This window comes from Lathyrus oleraceus, chromosome 2, assembly GCF_024323335.1.
Source record: "Lathyrus oleraceus cultivar Zhongwan6 chromosome 2, CAAS_Psat_ZW6_1.0, whole genome shotgun sequence".
Taxonomy (NCBI): Eukaryota; Viridiplantae; Streptophyta; class Magnoliopsida; order Fabales; family Fabaceae; genus Lathyrus; species Lathyrus oleraceus.
The window spans coordinates 206,410,385-206,430,393 of NC_066580.1; positions in this window are offsets into that span (position 1 = coordinate 206,410,385).

The window sequence follows — 20,009 nt, forward strand, 5'->3', positions numbered from 1 at the left end:
AAAGCGATAGTGGTTCTGGAAACCATAATCTGCGAGAGAGACGACTCGGTGTCGCATCCGCGAAAAACAACCGGCGAGAAAAATCAAACAAACAGAGCCGCCACCGTGCGTTATTTATCCCAAAGGAGGGAAAGGAAACGCTCGAAGTAAACCTGGAAAGGAAATGGTCTTACGACCGAAGATTACAAGGATCGGGAGTCGGTTACGCAAGGGGAAGGTATTAGCACCCCTCACGTCCGTCGTACTCGACGGGATCCACGCTCAAGAGAATAGAATAAGGTTGCTGATAGAAACTGCTTAAAGAATGCACATGCTGAAATAAACAGGCGGAAGAGGATGGAGGAAGAGGACTCGGCAGGATGTCGCATCCTGGGCCTACGTAGTTTGTCAGAAACAAACATCAGAGTCGACGTAGTTCGGGGAAATGGGGAACGGGCTCGCTAGGATATCGCATCCTATGCCTACGTATCTCATCTGGAATGAGAATCAGAGCTACCGTAGTTCGGCTAACGCACGCCGAAACAAAACACACGCACAGACGCTGAGACGTCAAAACAAACACACAAAATGGAAACAGACTGCCAATGGCTGGTCTTACGTCCGACTCCACACAAACAAACACAGGAAACCGACTGCCAATCGTTGGACTTACGTCAGACTCCACACACACAACCCACAGGAAACCGACTGCCAATCGCTGGACTTACGTCAGAGTCCGCACAAACAAACATAGGAAACCGACTGCCAATCGCTGGACTTACGTCAGACTCCAAGCAAACAAGAGGTTGACCGGACGCTGAGACGTCAAAAGAAACACAAAGGTTGGACAAACAAGCTAACAGGGAGTCTGGAACTCGAGCCTGCTAGCTGTCAAGCAAACACACACAAAAAAGGAAAAGGGTGCCCGGAGAGATCTCGCACGATCTCCTGCTTACGTACCTCATCTGGTATGAGGATCAGGGCAACGTAGTTCCCCTTAACAGGGGAGAAATTCCTATCCTAACCAGAGACTAGGAAATAACAACTAAGAGGGAGACTGACTCGAGCCTAAAAAGTTGTCATGCAATCCACAATAGTCCTAGGTTGAGGTATCTGAATAAAACCTAACTCGCACAGACAACAAGTTGAAACAGCAGATAAACAACAAACAAGCATTCACAAGAGAGCAAGCACACACACTATATGCAAACCCGCGGTTCATACAAGGCTAGGCTTTAGTCAAGGGGTCAAATCAACCTCGACAAACAAGCCAACTGGAAATGGGTGTTTTGAGCTCTTAACCCTAACATTGAGAGTTAGGGTGAAGCAAATGAAATTGGAAGTGAGGGTAAGACCTCACAGCTCTTATCTCTGGCCTGGGAGAGCTTGAAACAATGAAAGTGTGAGAGTCCAGAATGTGGGACTCTATTCCACAATGACTGACACAACAAGATTTTGGGTTTTTATTCAAAGTGCATCAACATAGGGTATGAGCAAGATGAATGACACAACTGAATAGCAGGGGATGGATTGCACATCCCTTTTATCTGCCAATGCCTCTTCACTTAGGAGGTCTTTGAATGTACAAGGCACTAAATTAAACAACCACAAACATTGCCTCTTAAGGAGGGCTTCAGACAGGTGCCTGCCAAAGTAACATGACAGGTCTTCCAGACTACATGGAGATCAAGGGATTATACCTAAGTGGTATGCCAACCACAAGCAAAGCAAAGCAAAGTTCAAATGAACTTAAAGCAACTCAGGTACCTGTGGAAACAACTAAACTAATCAATACAGAATTCAGACAAACAGACAACAGTCAATATCAAACAGACAATCCCAATGTACAACAAATAAACCATAAGGCAAACTCAAGTGAGTTGTCAACAACCTACAAAACAGCAAATGTTAGCAATCAATAGCAAATATCAACATTTAAATGATGAAGCATCATCAACCATGGAGATTAAGTGCTTGATCCTGAAATTCAAAGCTCACATGTAAGTACAAACCACTAGGTCAAAGCCTAGGGTCAAAGGTGAAGAAAAAATTCAAAACAGGAGCTGAAATTCAACACAACACAACTTCAAACACATATTAACATGTCCTAAAAAGGATCACAACAAAATCATCAAGCAAAAGCATTTCATGATCAAAAGAAGTCAAAGACAATTTCAAAGCTCATATTTGGACATCATGAATGAAAATTCCAAAACAAAACAGAAATGATTCAAATAATTCTGGAAAAATTCATGAGCATTCAACACATCCAACATGATCAACATACAAAAAATCAGAAGCATCAAAGATCAATTGGCATGGAAATTAAATTACACAAGTTGAACAACCAAAGGCGTGACACAAATTGTCACACCATACTAACACATGCATAAATTAGAAATGGTAAATGGGAAAAATACCAAACCAAGCTTAAAACATCCATCAATGTGTCTAGAACCGTCATGTAAAATTTCATGTCCATTGGATTAAAATTAAGCATTTCACAATAAGATGAATGGAGCAAGGTCACAAATGTACACATGATCACATATTATCGCACAATTTAAAATCCAGCCATGCACAACTTCAAAAATTAGCATCATTGAATTCTAGACATCCTAAGGATCAAGTAGCAAAAAACCAGGCATTTTTTGGATCATTTTTCAATTTGTTATGCATTTTCTAAGTTGATGGAAAAAATAAAAATCAAAGGAAGCACATAGCATGTAATTTGGAGGGAAAGCAATTTGAAAATAAGCCTTCGCCAGGAATCAATCCGTGTGGCAATTCAAAATGAGCGCGCCAACTAATTGAAACGATGCCGTTTCACACAAAACCCTAGCAAAACCAGTTGGACGCAAACTTGGTAGCTTCGGACGCAAACATGAAGATCTTCATCTTCTTCATGAAGAAGAAGATGAACAGTAACATGAACTTCAAGCCAATTTCCATAAATTTCCAGAAAATCACAAATCATACATCATTTTAAAGCTCTTTCCATGGAGAACATAGATCAACTAACATCTAAACACAAATCATCAAGAATAGAGAGAATCGAGCAAAATCATTTCAACATGTCAAACTTCAATCACACATATCTCATGTTATAGTGCATCATTTCACACGATTTTTTCACCAGAATTATCAGCAAACCTAGATCTACAAGAATATGTGCATAAATTGCAAAATTAAAAGGTTCGAAAATTGACCTCTTGAAGAGCAGAATCTTTGAAATGCACGATCCACAGCTTTGAAGTATTCAAATCCACTCTACAATGCTTGAAATGATGTTTGATGAAGAAAAGGAAGCTTGAAAACGCTGGATCTAGCTCAAAACAAAATTTCCATTTTTCATCTTCATGAGCTTGCTACACTTGGTTCTTGCTCGAATTTCACAATCTAATGCTTGATCTGCACAGAATCAAAGCCAAGGAACAAGAATATGGAAAGAAATTGCAATGTTATGAAGAGAAAATTTGAATTATGAATGGAAGAAAATTTTGGAGGGAAATGAAAACTAGATCTAGAAATGGTGAATTGTGATTAACCTCTTGAAATTCTGTTATGATTTAGTATATATACCATATGCTAATCCTATTTTAATTAAAATTAATCAAGGTTTAGTTGAAGTTAAGCAAGATAAGGTGTGGTGACAAAAATTGAAATTTTGTGGTGCATGGCAATTCCAAACGTGAACAGTACCAAACCAATGATCAAATGCACTTAAAAACACTCCATGCACATATTAGCAATGGTCATTTGTTCCCATGATACATCAATTTTAAATTTTCAAGTTTCCCTCCAAAATTGACTTGAATGCTCAAATGATCATATGTTCAAATTTCATGCAATGTGATGGATGTTTTGGAAACTTCATGTCATGACAAGCATTTTGCAAAAAGAACCACCAAATTTGGAGTTATGAATCAAAAGTTATGGCCATTTGAAGTTCCATGTACACTTGGCAATGATTTGATCATATCTCCTCAACCATTCATCAGATGCTCATGATCTTGGACTTTTTGGAAATGGGAGAGAGAGATCTTCAACTTTCATGTTGGACAAAAGTTCATTTGAAGCTTCTTTGATGATGTAAGATCAAGTTGAATTGGAACCAAAAACTTTCCATTTTGGGAAACTTTCAATTATAGGTCACTTTCCATTTTTGGAAACTTTTGACCTGACCTCAAATTCTTCAAGATATGCATTTGACATGATTAATAAGCCCCTTTTGAACATGAATGAGATGTTGAAACTCATTTCTCCACCTCCTAGCCCTCAGTTGACTTTCTGTTGACTTTCTGGTTGACAGATGACTTGAACATGCTCAGATGACTTTAAGCCTCAACCACTTGATGAAATGACTCCAAAATGAAACCCTAGATTATACAAGCTCAATAAAATCATATGATGATCTCCATCTCAATAAAGACCTCATCTCCTTGAAAATCCCTGACTGGTAGAATGCAACTGATTAGGGTTGACTTTCTGGTTGACAAATGACTTGAACATGCTCAGATGACTTTGAGCCTCAACCACTTGATGAAATGGCTCCAAAATGAAACCCTACCTTATACAAGCTCAATAAAATCATATGATGATCTCTATCTCAATAAAGACCTCATCTCCTTGAAAATCCCTGACTGGTAGAATGCAACTGATTAGGGTTGACCAGAGGTCAAAACCCTAATCCCAAAGAATTTGAGCATAAACAATGAGCCTTTGAGGATGACATAACCATGATGATGATGATGTACCATTGCCAATAAGATAATGCTCAAACTCCTTGAAGGACCAAGAAACCCTAATTGAAGCACAAACCCTCAGATGGCTAGTGATCAATCCATGAGACCCTCAGGCTTGCATCTCTTAACCTCTCCATCTTCTGAGAAAGACTTAGGAGGATGACTTGTCTATTTTCACATGATATGCAATATGCAATGACTAATGTCCTACAAAATGAAATGCAATATGCTAAGCTAGTCCCAAGAGAGGAGGGCAAATTTTGAGGTGTTACAGCTGTCCCTATTCAATCCACTGTGAACCTGTCGATATGAACAACCTCGGCTTTCAGATGATCAGGATGAAGAGTGATTGAATACCAAGAACAGACGAACAATTTGCGCTCTGCTGGGAAATAATTAACGATGCCTGTTAGAATCGGCAAAGAAGTGATCTTGAAAGAAAAATCCGTCTGGTACGGAGACAGTCGGCCTGAACACCGAAACAAAATGTTGACCTGGATACCAAAATAAATGGTAACACAGGAATACCCATGGCCTGAACGCCGCATTCGCTGGGGATTATTATTATTTTTTTTATTATTATTTTTTTTACTTTTTCTTGAACCCCGAAACTTTCCGATTGAATTTTTTTTTCCTTGAACCCCGAACAAAAATTTTCCTTCGCGTGGATGATCCCGGATCACCGCATTTGAACCCCGACAACTTCATAGTAGTCTTGTTTGCCAAACAATGAACCCCATTCTCCATTTGAACCCCAGTCGCCTGACGATAACACGCGATCGCCGTTGTGAACCATGCTTTCCAGAAAACACCCTGCGTCTCCCTTTCTCCATTTGGACCCCGTTCTCCAGAAAATGCCTAGCACTTCCTTCTCTCCATTTGAACCCCGCTCTCCATTTTCTCGTGATAATTCCGCTGGCAACGCCGGAAATAACACCAAAACACCACTCCGATGGCGACATATCAGAGGGTACACCTTCATAAAAGGAAGGTAACATGTGCATTTCTTCCTCAGAAGACACCCGTAATGACCTCTGTTGACCTCAGCCAAAGTCTAAGGTGACACATGAACAGAAGATAATCCTAAGGACCTTATCCCGAATATAATCTTCAACTCCAATCTCCGTTTGAACCCCATTCTCCAGAAAATGCCGCAACATTTCCCCTTCTCCAGTTGAAATGTATCTTCGCAATGATCGCGTAACGTTCTTTGATCTTCATTTCCATCTCCGCCCGATGGAAAATTTTCCTCCAATATCGCACTACTGGGGAACATTATCGCTCCAACGTCATGATGCCGAACTCCTTAGAGTAACATCTTCCAACTTCTATCTCGCACGACAGAAATCTCCTCTAGTATCGCACTACTAGGGAATACGGTTGACCCAACACCATGATGCTAAACTCCTCGGAGTAACATCTTCACCATCCAGCGAAACCGATTCTCCAGCGATAACCACGACTTGAGTCGCGCTGCTTGCAATGCTGATGTTGATTTTCCAACTAGCAAAACCACTTCTCAAACGGTAACCACGGCTTGAGACTAGTTTATACTTGCAATGTTTATGCATGATTTTTTTTCAGCGTAATGCTCCAAAACTATGGAAATGCTACGCAATGAACTATGCAATATGCTATGCTTATCTAAATGATGAATGCATAAAAGGTATCCCTCTCAAGGGACTCTTCTGGGGATCTCGAAGCATTCTGCTGAGGAACTCGACACCACTCCAATCTCCACCCTGCTGGGGAATAGCACTGCTGCTGGGGAAAGGACCACCCTCACCGGGGATGACCTCCACTGAACCCGATCCGCTTGGGGACTTCGCTGGGGAAGAAACCACCAACACACTCTGTGGGGAAAACAACAATCTTCAACTTGCTAGGGATACAACAATCCCGACTCTGCTTGGGGGAACAACTACCAATAGACACCTCCGCTGGGGAAATAACAACCTTCAGGCCTGGCTGCCGAGGAAACACCGATCTCAAACCTGCTGGGGAGATAACCATCCCGATCCTGCTAGGGAAGACACAGACCTCGAATCTGCTGAGGAGGTAACAATCCCAACTCTGCTTGGGGAAATAAGGAATATCTGGCACAGAACACCTGTCGACTCGTCGAACCCTGGTATTCACCATCCAACTCCAGTGTCAGCTTTCCCCTTTTGAGAGCTCCCTGACTCGTATGTACTTTTCTGATTCATCACCTTGTATTCTCGCCTTTTCCGTACTCCACGGAGATCGAACTCCCTGGATTCATACCAACTTTCCAGTCCTCAGACTTTGAAGAGTCTTCTTGATTAACTTCCAGGATCGTCGCCCGCCTTTTGCCGTCTTTTCACCATTCTACAATCCCTTGTCTCTGATTTGACTCCACGGGGATCTTTCGTCAAAACAAACGCTTCGCGTCACAACCTGCAAGTGAGTGAAAGCATCTAACAGCACCTGCAAAAGAGATCGTTAGATAAAAACGTGCCCCAGGTGTGCCAAAGTTTCAACACCTAGGTCACTCAACCTTTCGAATAAGATTTCAAGCTTTCAATCTTATAGGCATGCATAGGGACCTCCATGTATCAAAATGCAAAAATCTTTATCAATATAAACGGATGTTTTTGCAATCAAAAAGGAAGACAAAAACAAAATTATTTGACTGAATATGCATTTTATTGATTGAAAAGGTGGCTCGAACTGAGCAATATAAAGGAAGCAATTCCTGAAAAGAGGTAATTGCGCACAAAAGGAAAATCTATCCTAATGGCAATGTGAAACCGCGATCTCATCGAGTTCCAACTCGGTTACACCCCATATGTCCTCAAGACTCTCCGCGCTTTCTACCTTCTGAACAAGACGTTTCCGACTGATCTCTGTCGGGGATTATCCTGGTATCATAACCAAGGCAAACGATCATGCTGGACGCAGTTGTTCGCTTCAATCCCTCTTTTGCCTGGACCGCCCTTTCGGGTTTTCAGTCCACCGGGATACCCTTTTTTGCCCAAGCCGCCTCTTCAGGTTTTCGACTTGTCGGGTGTACAATTTTTTCTTTTTATATCCCTAATTTTTGGCCGAACCTTTTCATCATTTTTTTCTGGTTCGCCGGGATGCCCATTTTTTGCCTGGACTATTTTATTCTTTTCGTCCAGCGGGTCTCTTATACGAAGTATTTTTTAACTGCGTCCGCATTCACAGGGGATGGAAAGTCCTCGCCATCCATGGTCGTTAACAACAAGGCTCTGCCAGAGAAAACCTTCTTGACCACGAATGGACCTTCATAATTGGGTGTCCACTTGCCCCTTCGATCGTTTTGAGGAGGAAGGATCCTTTTCAACACCAAATCGCCCACGTGGTATACCCGAGGTCGTACCTTTCGGTCAAAAGCACGCTTCATCCGCTGCTGGTACAACTGCCCATGACAAATGGCCGCTGGCCTCTTTTCCTCAATTAGGCTCAACTCTTCGTACCGAGTCCTTACCCATTCAGCCTCTTGCAATCTTACATCCATCAGGACTCTCAAAGAGGGAATCTGAACCTCAACCGGTAGCACGACTTCCATTCCATATACCAACGAGAAATGCGTGGCCCCAGTAGACGTACTCACCGAGGTTCGATACCCATGCAATGCAAACGGCAACATCTCGTGCCAATCTTTATAGGTCACAACCATCTTCTGCACAATCTTCTTAATATTTTTATTGGCTGCCTCAACCGCCCCATTCATCTTCGGACGATAAGGAGAAGAATTGTGATGCTCTATCTTGAATTCCCGGCACAGCTCTGCCATCATCTTATTGTTCAAATTAGAACCATTATCAGTAATGATTCTTTCGGGAACCCCATATCTGCAAATGATGTCTCTCTTCAGGAATCTGGCGACGACCTGCTTCGTCACGTTCACATAAGAGGCTGCTTCCACCCACTTGGTGAAGTAATCAATAGCCACCAATATGAACCGGTGCCCATTCGAAGCCGTAGGCTCAATCTTTCCGATCATATCAATGCCCCACATAGCAAACGGCCACGGAGACGACATTAAACTTAATGGATTTGGAGGCACGTGCACCTTATCAGCATAAATCTGGCATTTATGACACTTCCGCACGAAATTAAAACACTGGGCCTCCATTGTCATCCAATAATACCCAGCTCTCAGCAGCTTCTTCACCATTGCATTCCCACTGGCATGGGTACCAAACGACCCCTCGTGAACCTCTTTCATTAATTGGCTTGCTTCTTTGTCATCAACACATCTGAGCAAGACCCAATCGAAATTCCTCTTGTACAAAACCCCATCCTTGTTCAAATAGAACACCATGGCCAACCTCCGCAGAGTCTTTCGATCCTTCTTGGATGCTCCCTCAGGATACTCCTGGGTCTCCAGATAGCGCTTGATATCGAAATACCACGGCTTCTCATCATCAGGCGCTGTGTCAACAGCAAACACATAAGCCGGTCTATCCAGACGTCCCACTTCAACACTAGGGAACTGATTCCACCACTGCACCTTAATCAAGGCAGACAGAGTAGCCAAAGCATCTGCCAAAGGATTCTCTTCTCTAGGCACATGATGCAATTTCACCTGGGTGAAAAACGTCAACAATCTCCTCGTATAGTCCCGGTATGGAATTAAATGAGATTGATGCGTATACCATTTTCCGTTAACCTGATTCACAACCAAAGCTGAATCTCCATATATAACAAGGTTCTTGATCCGCAAATCAATCGCCTCTTCAATCCCCAAGATACAAGCTTCGTATTCAGCCACGTTGTTGGTACACTCAAATGTTAGCCGGGCAGCAAAAGGAATGTGGGATCCTTTCGGCGTAACCAAAACAGCACCAACACCGCTACCATTCACGTTAACGGCCCCATCAAACATCAGAATCCATTCGGACTCAGGGTCAGGCCCCTCCTCTGGGATTGGTTCCTCACAATCTTTCGATTTGAGAAACATGATGTCCTCATCAGGGAATTCAAACTTCATCGGTTGATAATCTTCAATGGGTTATTGAGCGAGGTAATCAGACAATACACTCCCCTTGATTGCTTTCTGAGAGGTATATTGGATATCATATTCAGTCAAAATCATTTTCCATCTAGCAACCCGTCCGGTCAATGCTGCCTTCTCAAAAATATACTTGATTGGATCCATCTTGGAAATCAATAAAGTGGTATGAACCAGCATATACTGCCTCAGCCGGCGAGCAGCCCATACCAAAGCACAGCAAGTTTTCTCGAGCAGTGAATATCTTGTTTCACAGTCGGTAAACTTTTTGCTAAGGTAGTATATGGCATGCTCCTTTCGACCAGACTCGTCATGCTGCCCCAGTACACACCCCATAGACCCCTCGAGGAAAGTCAAATACAGAATTAACGGTCGTCCCTCCACATGAGGCATCAGAATCAGAGGCTCCTGCAAATATTCTTTTATCTTTTCAAATGCCGCTTGGCAATCATTATTCCACTTGACCGTTTGATCTTTTCTCAACAACTTGAATATAGGTTCACACGTGGCTGTTAGGTGAGATATGAACCGTGAAATGTAGTTTAATCTACCTAAGAAACCACGAACCTCCTTCTCTGTTCTCGGTTCAGGCATTTCTCGTATTGCTTTTACTTTAGCAGGATCAACCTCGATTCCTCTTTCGCTTACTATAAACCCCAGCAATTTACCGGACCGCACTCCAAAAGTGCACTTATTCAGATTTAACCTCAGTCTGAATTGTCTCAGCCGGTCAAACAACTTGGCCAGATCTACCAAATGCCCCTCTTCTGTTTGGGACTTTGCTATCATGTCATCAACATAGCATTCAATTTCATGATGAATCATATCATGAAACAAAGTCACCATAGCTCTCTGATAAGTAGCACCGGCGTTCTTGAGACCGAATGGCATCACCTTATAACAGAAAGTGCCCCACGGTGTGATGAATGTTGTTTTCTCCATATCATCTGGCGACATTTTGATTTGATTATAGCCAGAAAAGCCATCCATGAAGGAAAACACCGAGAACTGAGTTGTATTATCTACCAACACATCAATGTGAGGTAGCGGGAAATCATCCTTCGGGCTAGCTCTGTTCAAATCCCGGTAGTCCACACACATTCTCACCTTCCCATCCTTCTTCGGGACCGACACAATATTTGTGACCCAAGGCGGATAATTGGTGACAGCGAGGAAACCAGTATCCAACTGCTTCTGCACTTCCTCTTTGATTTTCATGGCAATCTCAGGTCGAGTTCTGCGCAACTTCTGCTTCACTGGAGGGAAATCTGCTCTCAATGGTAGCTTGTGCACAATAATATCGGTATCCAACCCTGGCATATCTTGATAAGACCAGGCGAAGATATCAACATATTCTTTCAACAAGGCTACCATTCTGCTCTTGACACTCGTCTCCAAAGCAGCCCCGATTTTCACTTCTTTTCTAACCTCGTCGGTACCCAGATTCACAACCTCAACCTGCTCCTCATGCGGTTGAATCACCTTCTCCTCTTGTTTTAACAACTTGGCTAATTCCTCTGGCAGTTCACAATCTTCTTCGCCTTCTTCTTCGGCATGATAGATCGGATTGTCGAAGTCATATAAGGGTGTAACAGGATTGTTATCAATGAGATCCGAAGAATGATCACATCTGCATGAATGTTGATTCATGCATTGCTTTAGAACCGGAGTGAGACAAATTAAAAGAAAGAAAATGAAAACATTGCCATTTTTATTTTTTTGTTTTTATTAAACTGCAAAAATAAATGAAAAACAGGGAACACCGCTTTTAATAGAAAAACATCCATTTATTACTGATGCGAATTTTGCAAAATGAAACATGAGGTGACCCTTACAATGAACCATTACGCTTCGGGAAAAACGTATGGCTTCCATGCAAATAAAATTGAAAAACAGAAAATATTACTCTTCAAGTAGAGTGACAGTGATGATCTTTTCGGCCTTCCAGTTCTGGACTTCCATCCCTGGTACGCACGGCTTTATCCATTGATCTATCTCATAGTCACTGTCAACTTCTTCACCCACCATACAGATGTGATCTGGATCCAGCATTCTAACACTGGTGAACGTGAATGACGTACGACGTCCTCTGCTCTGTCCAGACGAGCCTCGACCCGGCTGATAACCAACCCCAAATCTGTCTTTCTTGGCGGCGATGTCCATTATCTTTCCCCAACCAGGAGCTTCTCCATTCTTCACCACCTCAGTAGCCTGCTTATACGAAGAAATGGACGGCTTCTCCTCTTTAGCAAAAATAGCATTCTCCACCTTGACGGTTTCGAATGCTTGACTTGGCGTTTCCCATATCTCACCGTCCATTTCAACATATTTGAACGATGATAGGTGGCTGACGAAGATGTCTTCTTCTCCACAGACTGTGACGACCTGCCCGTCCCAGATGTACTTCAGTTTCTGGTGCAAAGTCGAAGTCACTGCCCCTGCAGCATGAATCCATGGGCGACCCAACAGGCAGCTGTATTCCGGCTGAATATCCATGACATAGAATACGGACTTAAACACCTCAGGCCCGATCTTCACGGGGAGCTCCACTTCCCCAAACACAGCCCGCTTCGAATCGTCAAAAGCTCTCACCACCAGGTCCGTGGGCCTCAAGATCAACCCTTCACAGTCCAGCTTCGCCAGGGCTTTCTTTGGCAACACATTTAATGATGAGTCGGTATCAACCAACACGTGCGAGAGCACGGCTCCTTTACACTCCATGGCAATGTGTAATTCCCTCTTGTGATTTCGCCCATCCACTGTCAGATCCAAATTAGTGAAACCCAGCCCATGGCTGGCATTGACGTTTGACACCACCGTCTCCAACTGATTGATAGTTATCTCCTAGGGAACATAGGCTCTCTTCAATATTTTCAGCAAAGCCTCTCTATGCCCCTCGGAGCTTAGCAACAATGACAAGATTGAGATCTTGGATGGGGTCTGCTGCAGATGGTCAACAAGCTTGTACTCTGACTTCTTGATGATTCTCAGAAATTCCTCAGCTTCATCATCAAGTTCTCTTTTCGACCCACCAGGCGTCGATGTCACCACAGGAGTACCCTCATTCACCACCTGCTTCCCTCTCGCCCTGGCTAAAGCCTCGACCTTATCTTTCTTTTCTCTCTCTCCATCCCCATTTCTTAAAGCGTCCGGTGCAAACAACCTTCCACTGCGAGTGAAACCACTGGGTCCGGCATTATCCACCTTTGAAACGATGGTTTCACCTGCAGTCTGATCCTCCAACTTCTCCCCATTACAGTAAACCTCTCCACCATAATGCCATGGCACAGCGTCATCTTTGTCATAAGGAATTTGCCCAGGTACCGTGATAGTAACTGGAGCCGCATCTGCCAGCGTTGACAAATCAACCGGGTCGAAGTAAATGGTTACGGTGGAGACATCTTCCTTCCCCGAATCAATTTTCTCAAATCTGAGGCTTCCCTCATCCATCAGCCTCTGGATAGCCTCCCTCAATAAAACACACCCATCGGGAACAACGGTGCATGCAGCACAACAGTCATTACAGCCCGGGAAGACCCCATTCTTCAACAGTTGCCTCTTGACCTCAGCCAAAGGAGTCTTCAGCTGGTCTACACTCATCATCCCAACTCTACCCTCATTCTCAGAGATTGCATTCACCCCCATTTGACCATGCGCGGGCATGGGATTAGCATTCACATTTGGAGACGGAGCAAAATTGATAGCTTTAGAATCCACCAAGTCCTGGACCACATGCTTAAAAGCTTTACAATTTTCTACGTTGTGTCCAGGGGCACCAGAGTGGAACTCGCACTTGGCGTTCACATCAAAACTAGCCGGCCTCTGATCAGGTCTCAACGGTGCCAACGTTCTCAACTGGACCAAACCCAAATCCTTTAACTTCTTCAGCAAGAATGAATAGGTCACAGGTGGCCTATCAAATTGACGATCATTCATTCGCCCTCGCACCTGATACCCGGTCCTCTGTGGTCTCTGTTGAAATGGTTGTCGTTGTTGTTGCGGTTGTTGTTGTTGCTGTTGTTGATTATCAGTAGGAATGGTTACCGCAGCAGTGTGCTGGTAGTAACGATCCCTACTCTGTCCCCTCTGGGCATACACATCACTTGTATCACCCTCCTTCTTCCTCTGACCATTCCCAAAGGGTTTCTTCGATCCAGACGACGAAGCACTACCCTGTATCTTCCCCATCTTTAACCAGCTTTCTATTCTTTCTCCAGCCACCACTATATCAGCAAAGTTGGTAACCGGGCATCCAACCATTCTTTCAGCAAAGGCCCCCTACAGGGTACCCATGAACAGATCTGACATTTCTCGGTCTACCAACGGAGGTTGGACTCGGGCAGCCAACTCCCTCCACCTCTGTGCATACTCTTTAAACCCCTCATTAGGCTTCTGAGACATACCCTGCAATTGGGTACGGCTAGGAGCCATATCAGCATTAAATTGATACTGTTTAAAGAATGCATCACCAAGATCCTGCCAGCTCTTGATGTCAGAAGACTTCAACTTGGTGTACCATTCCAAAGACCCCCCAGACAGACTGTCTTGGAAGAAGTACATCCAAAGCTTCTGGTCCATGGTATAAGCAGAAATCTTACGGACAAAAGATTGGAGATGAGTTTCCGGGAAAGAACTCCCATTGTACTTGTCAAACGCAAGCGCTTTAAACTTTTGCGGGATCACAATCCCCTCAACCAGCCCCATGTTCGACATATTAACAACTCCCGAAGTAGCATAGCTTTCAAGAGCCCTGATTTTCTCCGCCAGCACCTGAATCTCTTTATTTGGTGGTTGGACACCGTACTGCCCGAACTGTTCATTCAACATGGAGAACTGATCTGCTTCTTTGTCTTCCTCTCTATCCTCCTCGGCCCCGAAAGGAGGAAATAGACTGTCCTTCAGGTTATTTCCCATCGGACCTGGTCTACCGCTTGTGGCAACACCAAAACCACCCTCATTATTAATCACCACGCCAGCAGTTGTCTTCTTTCCGAGATCTCCTCCATCCCTGGAACCACCAAGGCCATGGTTGGAGACACCCTCCAATATAATACCACTGTTGGCAGCTGAAGCCCGTTCGAGCTTCTCCACTTTATCAGCAAGTGCTTTTTGCCCCACGGAAAATCCTTGCATGACATTGATCAGTTCGTTCATTTTCTCCTTTAACTCGAGAATATCTGCGTTGGGTAGATCCATCAGCCTGGATGTATTACGTCTAGTAGGATATCTGTGCGGACGTGATGCGTGCAAAGGAATGATTCTACGTGCGCGAGCAATGGTTCCTAAAACAATCAAGCACGTTAGAAACTGACACCTGCAAAATAGAAGACAAGTTATTATGATTCATGCATGAATGCAATGTCTATCCATATGAGGAACATTATGTGCTTCGATCCTGGTTTCATCGAGACAGATAATAATTCGGCAGCAATATTCTGACATCAATCATCTGGTTTCATCATACGGATCAGAGAATTTATGATTTAGCAAAGATATCACCCGACCATGTGTGTGCTGTGTGAGTGAAGCATGGCAAAGCAAATAAAGCTTGAAGATCAATCACTGAATGAAAACAACCACTGTATACCAAAAGTGCATAATATGTGCGAGAGTCATACATCAAGTCTGATACAAATCAAATTATAATTCTCCAGAATCAGAAAGGAAATACAAGCAAGTGAATTCCGTCAACAGGCCTGACGGTAATCCACACAAATGATAACAAAAGGCTACACTGAAGAAGGCCCCACAGAAGGCTCCGCATCATCTACCATCTTGGTAAACTTCACAGCGAACCTAAGCTCAGTGTTCTCCTGCTGCAATCTCCCTATCTCCTTCTGGTGAATCTTCATCTGTCGGAAATAATGATCCCTCTCAGCAAGATAGTGATCTCTCTCAACAATAATCTTCGTGTTCTCTTCTTCCTTAATCTTCAGCTTTACTTCCCACTCGGTGATAAGGACTCTGACTCTGGCATCTCTCTGATTCTTCACAAGGATCTGCCTCCTCTTCTCATCTTCAATGACGCTCAAAGCTCTAGCTAACTTCTCCTTGGTAAGGTCATGCTCCTTTGTAGACGACTCCAACGCTTGGCTGATCTTGCGGTAATATGCAATGTCTATCTCAAAGCGCTTCACCTCCATGGCATGTCTCTTATCCTGGTCTTCCATTTTCCCTTTGATTTCCTGATTAGCCATCTGAATCCTAGCAACACTCATCTCCAATTCAGTCTTCTCTGCTTGCAGCTGATCTCTGGCTTTCTTCATCTCAAGGAACTCTTCCATGCTGACAGAAGAACGCGGCCCCTCAATCAATGGACACCAAGGATCACCTCCAGGAAATGGTAGATGTGTGAGCTCAATCCTCTTCCTAAGCCAATCATCAAACGGAGGAAAATACCTGCTATTAACCTTGCCAAAAGGAACCTTGCCCTTCCTCTGAATGTCACGCCACTCATCAGACACTTGCCTCAACTTTGGCTGATTGCCCTCAATTGGGAAGTAAAAAGACTCCTGAATCTCTCGCCCGAGAGGAGGACCCTCCACAGCAAATCCCATTTGTCTCCTAAGAAGCACCGGGTTGTAATTAATGCAACCTTGAACTCCTATAAGAGGCACATTGGGAAGACTCCCACAACTGTAAATAAAATCTCGTCCAGCCATACCATTATGAGTCCAAGCTATGTCCTTGGCTTGCAAACCCATCAGCCTGAATGACCACTTGACAGTAGGATCAAGAAAGACAAAGGCACCTCTGGAAGGCAAATACCCCATAAACCACTTGTACAGTAGCTGAGCACAACATCTGATCAATCCCCCACGGCGCTTCTCATTCTGATTATGGACTGAGTAATAAACATCCCCAACCAGGGTAGGAATAGGATTCCTCTGCACAAATAACCGGATAACATTAATATCTACAAAGTTCTTCTGGTTAGGGAACATGATAATCCCATAGATGCTCACAACAATCAAAACACAAACGGCCCTCCAATTACCCACAACCGCATGCTCCTTGGCTTTAGCCTCCAAGAAACTTAGATGAAAACCGGGCAACTTTCCCTTCTCTTTCAAACCCCCCTTGGTCACCTCTGGGCTCAAATAAAGAGCACGAGAGATCTCAGCAACATCAGGCTCCCCCTTAGTGGCATAGAAAGGAATCTGGTCTCTGATCTGAATACCCAGGATGCTGGCATAGTCCTCCATCAAAGGTCCTAACAAGTAATCCGGGAACACGAAGCATCTCAAGCCCGGGTCATAGAACTGGAGAAAAGTATGGATGGCACTCCTGTCACTGTCTGTGAGCCTGAAAACCAACTTCAGGATACCACCATAAGTCTCACGGAACATCCCCACATGGTCAGGTGTAATCAATGTTATCATATCCTTCAATACACCAATCTCTGGGTCAAAGAAGTTGTAGACAACATCGTTTTTCAAACCGGTCCTCATGTCTGGAACAAAGAAGTCTCTCAACCAGGATCTCGATCAAGAATGTCCCCTGCATATGGATAAACATGAGTTAGATGCAGATAAATGCAAAATGTGAATGATGATGATGTATGAATGCAAAATAGTGCCATCCTCCAAGTCATCTGAACATCAACTGCACTGATTCACGGTCTCTGAATTGATCACAACCATCTGAGGAACTGAGTAACCATAAATCCAACTCAGGAGTTCCGAAATAAACGGAACTGAAGGATACATCACCATCATCATCAGAAACCCACTGAACTGATAACCACAAAATCATATGCACCAACCCAGGGAATCCTGAAATAAACGGATCCCCACTGATAAATACCACGGACGGAACTCCGGCGTCTCGGAAATAAATCCATAAATCCGACTTATAAATAGGACCCAACAGTCACCAACAAAGAGTCACCATCAGAACATGCATCTGTAAGAATCAACCCTCCCCTCACAGGTGAATTCTAATCAGGTCATCCTAAGGCGGATAATGGTCTCGACAATCGGACAAGATACTCAACGGGTTTGCCCTTTCGGGTGTGCCGCTGCAGCTCTCATAAGATCGTCTAAATCAAAGATCCGGGAAAGAACGGTCACCGAAGTCAACAGCTCAGCTGAGGTGACTCAGCCAAAGTGGATACTCCACAAAGGAAGAGCTCCCTCAAAAGAACCTCGTCCGGCTTGTGGTATGTCACGTCGCCAAAAACATGTTGACCTAACATGAGAGGCAACATGAGACCATGCTAATCCTAGGTGTATACTCGGGCCTGGGTTTTAGCCCCACTCAGAACACCCACCCCAAATCAGAGGAACCAAACCTGTACAGAATCAGCACAATGATAATATACACAACATAATAATCATAAATACAATAAATAAAGCAATAAAAGCAACCTAAACTACCCTAGAGAGCGCTAGGAGTGACTCGCTTAGGGAAGATGGACCAGCAAGAGGTCAACTTCTGTTAGAGTCCCCAGCAGAGTCGCCAGCTGTCGCATCCGCGAAAAACAACCGGCGGGAAAAAGCAAACAAACAGAGCCGCCACCGTGCGTTATTTATCCCAAAGGAGGGAAAGGAAACGCTCGAAGTAAACCTGGAAAGGAAATGGTCTTACGACCGGAGATTACAAGGATCGGGAGTCAGTTACGCAAGGGGAAGGTATTAGCACCCCTCACGTCCGTCGTACTCGACGGGATCCATGCTCAAGAGAATAGAATAAGGTTGCTGATAGAAACTGCTCAAAGAATGCACACGCTGAAATAAACAGGCGGAAGAGGATGGAGGAAGAGGACTCGGCAGGATGTCGCATCATGGGCCTACGTAGTTTGTCAGAAACAAACATCAGAGTCGACGTAGTTCGGGGAAATGGGGAACGAGCTCGCTAGGATATCGCATCCTATGCCTACGTATCTCATCTGGAATGAGAATCAGAGCTACCGTAGTTCGGCTAACGCACGCCGAAACAAAACATACCCACAGACGCTGAGACGTCAAAACAAACACACAAAATGGAAACAGACTGCCAATGGCTGGTCTTACGTCCGACTCCACACAAACAAACACAGGAAACCGACTGCCAATCGCTGGACTTACGTCAGACTCCACACACACAACCCACAGGAAACTGACTGCCAATCGCTGGACTTACTTCAGACTCCGCACAAACAAACACAGGAAACCGACTGCCAATCGCTGGACTTACGTCAGACTCCAAGCAAACAAGAGGTTGACCGGACGCTGAGACGTCAAAAGAAACACAAAGGTTGGACAAACAAGCTAACAGGGAGTCTGGAACTCGAGCCTGCTAGCTGTCAAGCAAACACACACAAAAAAGGAAAAGGGTTCCCGGAGAGATCTCGCACGATCTCTTGCCTACGTACCTCATCTGGTATGAGGATCAGGGTAACGTAGTTCCCCTTAACAGGGGAGAAATTCCTATCCTAACCAGAGACTGGGAAATAACAACTAAGAGGGAGACTGACTCGAGCCTAAAAAGTTGTCATGCAATCCACAATAGTCCTAGGTTGAGGTATCTGAATATAACCTAACTCGCACAGGCAGCAAGTTGAAACAGCAGATAAACAACAAACAAGCATTCACAAGAGAGCAAGCACACACACTATATGCAAACAAGCGGCTCATACAAGGCTAGGCTTTAGTCAAGGGGTCAAATCAACCTCGACAAACAAGCCAACTGGAAATGGGTGTTTTGAGCTCTTAACCCTAACATTGAGAGTTAGGGTGAAGCAGATGAAATTGGAAGTGAGGGTAAGACCTCACAGCTCTTATCCCTGGCCTGGGAGAGCTTGAAACAATGAAAGTGTGGGAGTCCAGAATGTGGGACTCTATTCCACAATGACTGACACAACAAGATTTTGGGTTTTTATTCAAAGTGCATCAACATAGGGTATGAGCAAGATGAATGACACAACTGAATAGCAGGGGATGGATTGCACATCCCTTTTATCTGTCAATGCCTCTTCACTTAGGAGGTCTTTGAATGTACAAGGCACTAAATTAAACAACCACAAACATTGCCTCTTAAGGAGGGCTTCAGACAGGTGCCTGCCAAAGTAACATGACAGGTCTTCCAGACTACATGGAGATCAAGGGATTATACCTAAGTGGTATGCCAACCACAAGCAAAGCAAAGCAAAGTTCAAATGAACTTAAAGCAACTCAGGTACCTGTGGAAACAACTAAACTAATCAGTACAGAATTCAGACAAACAGACAACAGTCAATATCAAACAGACAATCCCAATGTACAACAAATAAACCATAAGGCAAACTCAAGTGAGTTGTCAAC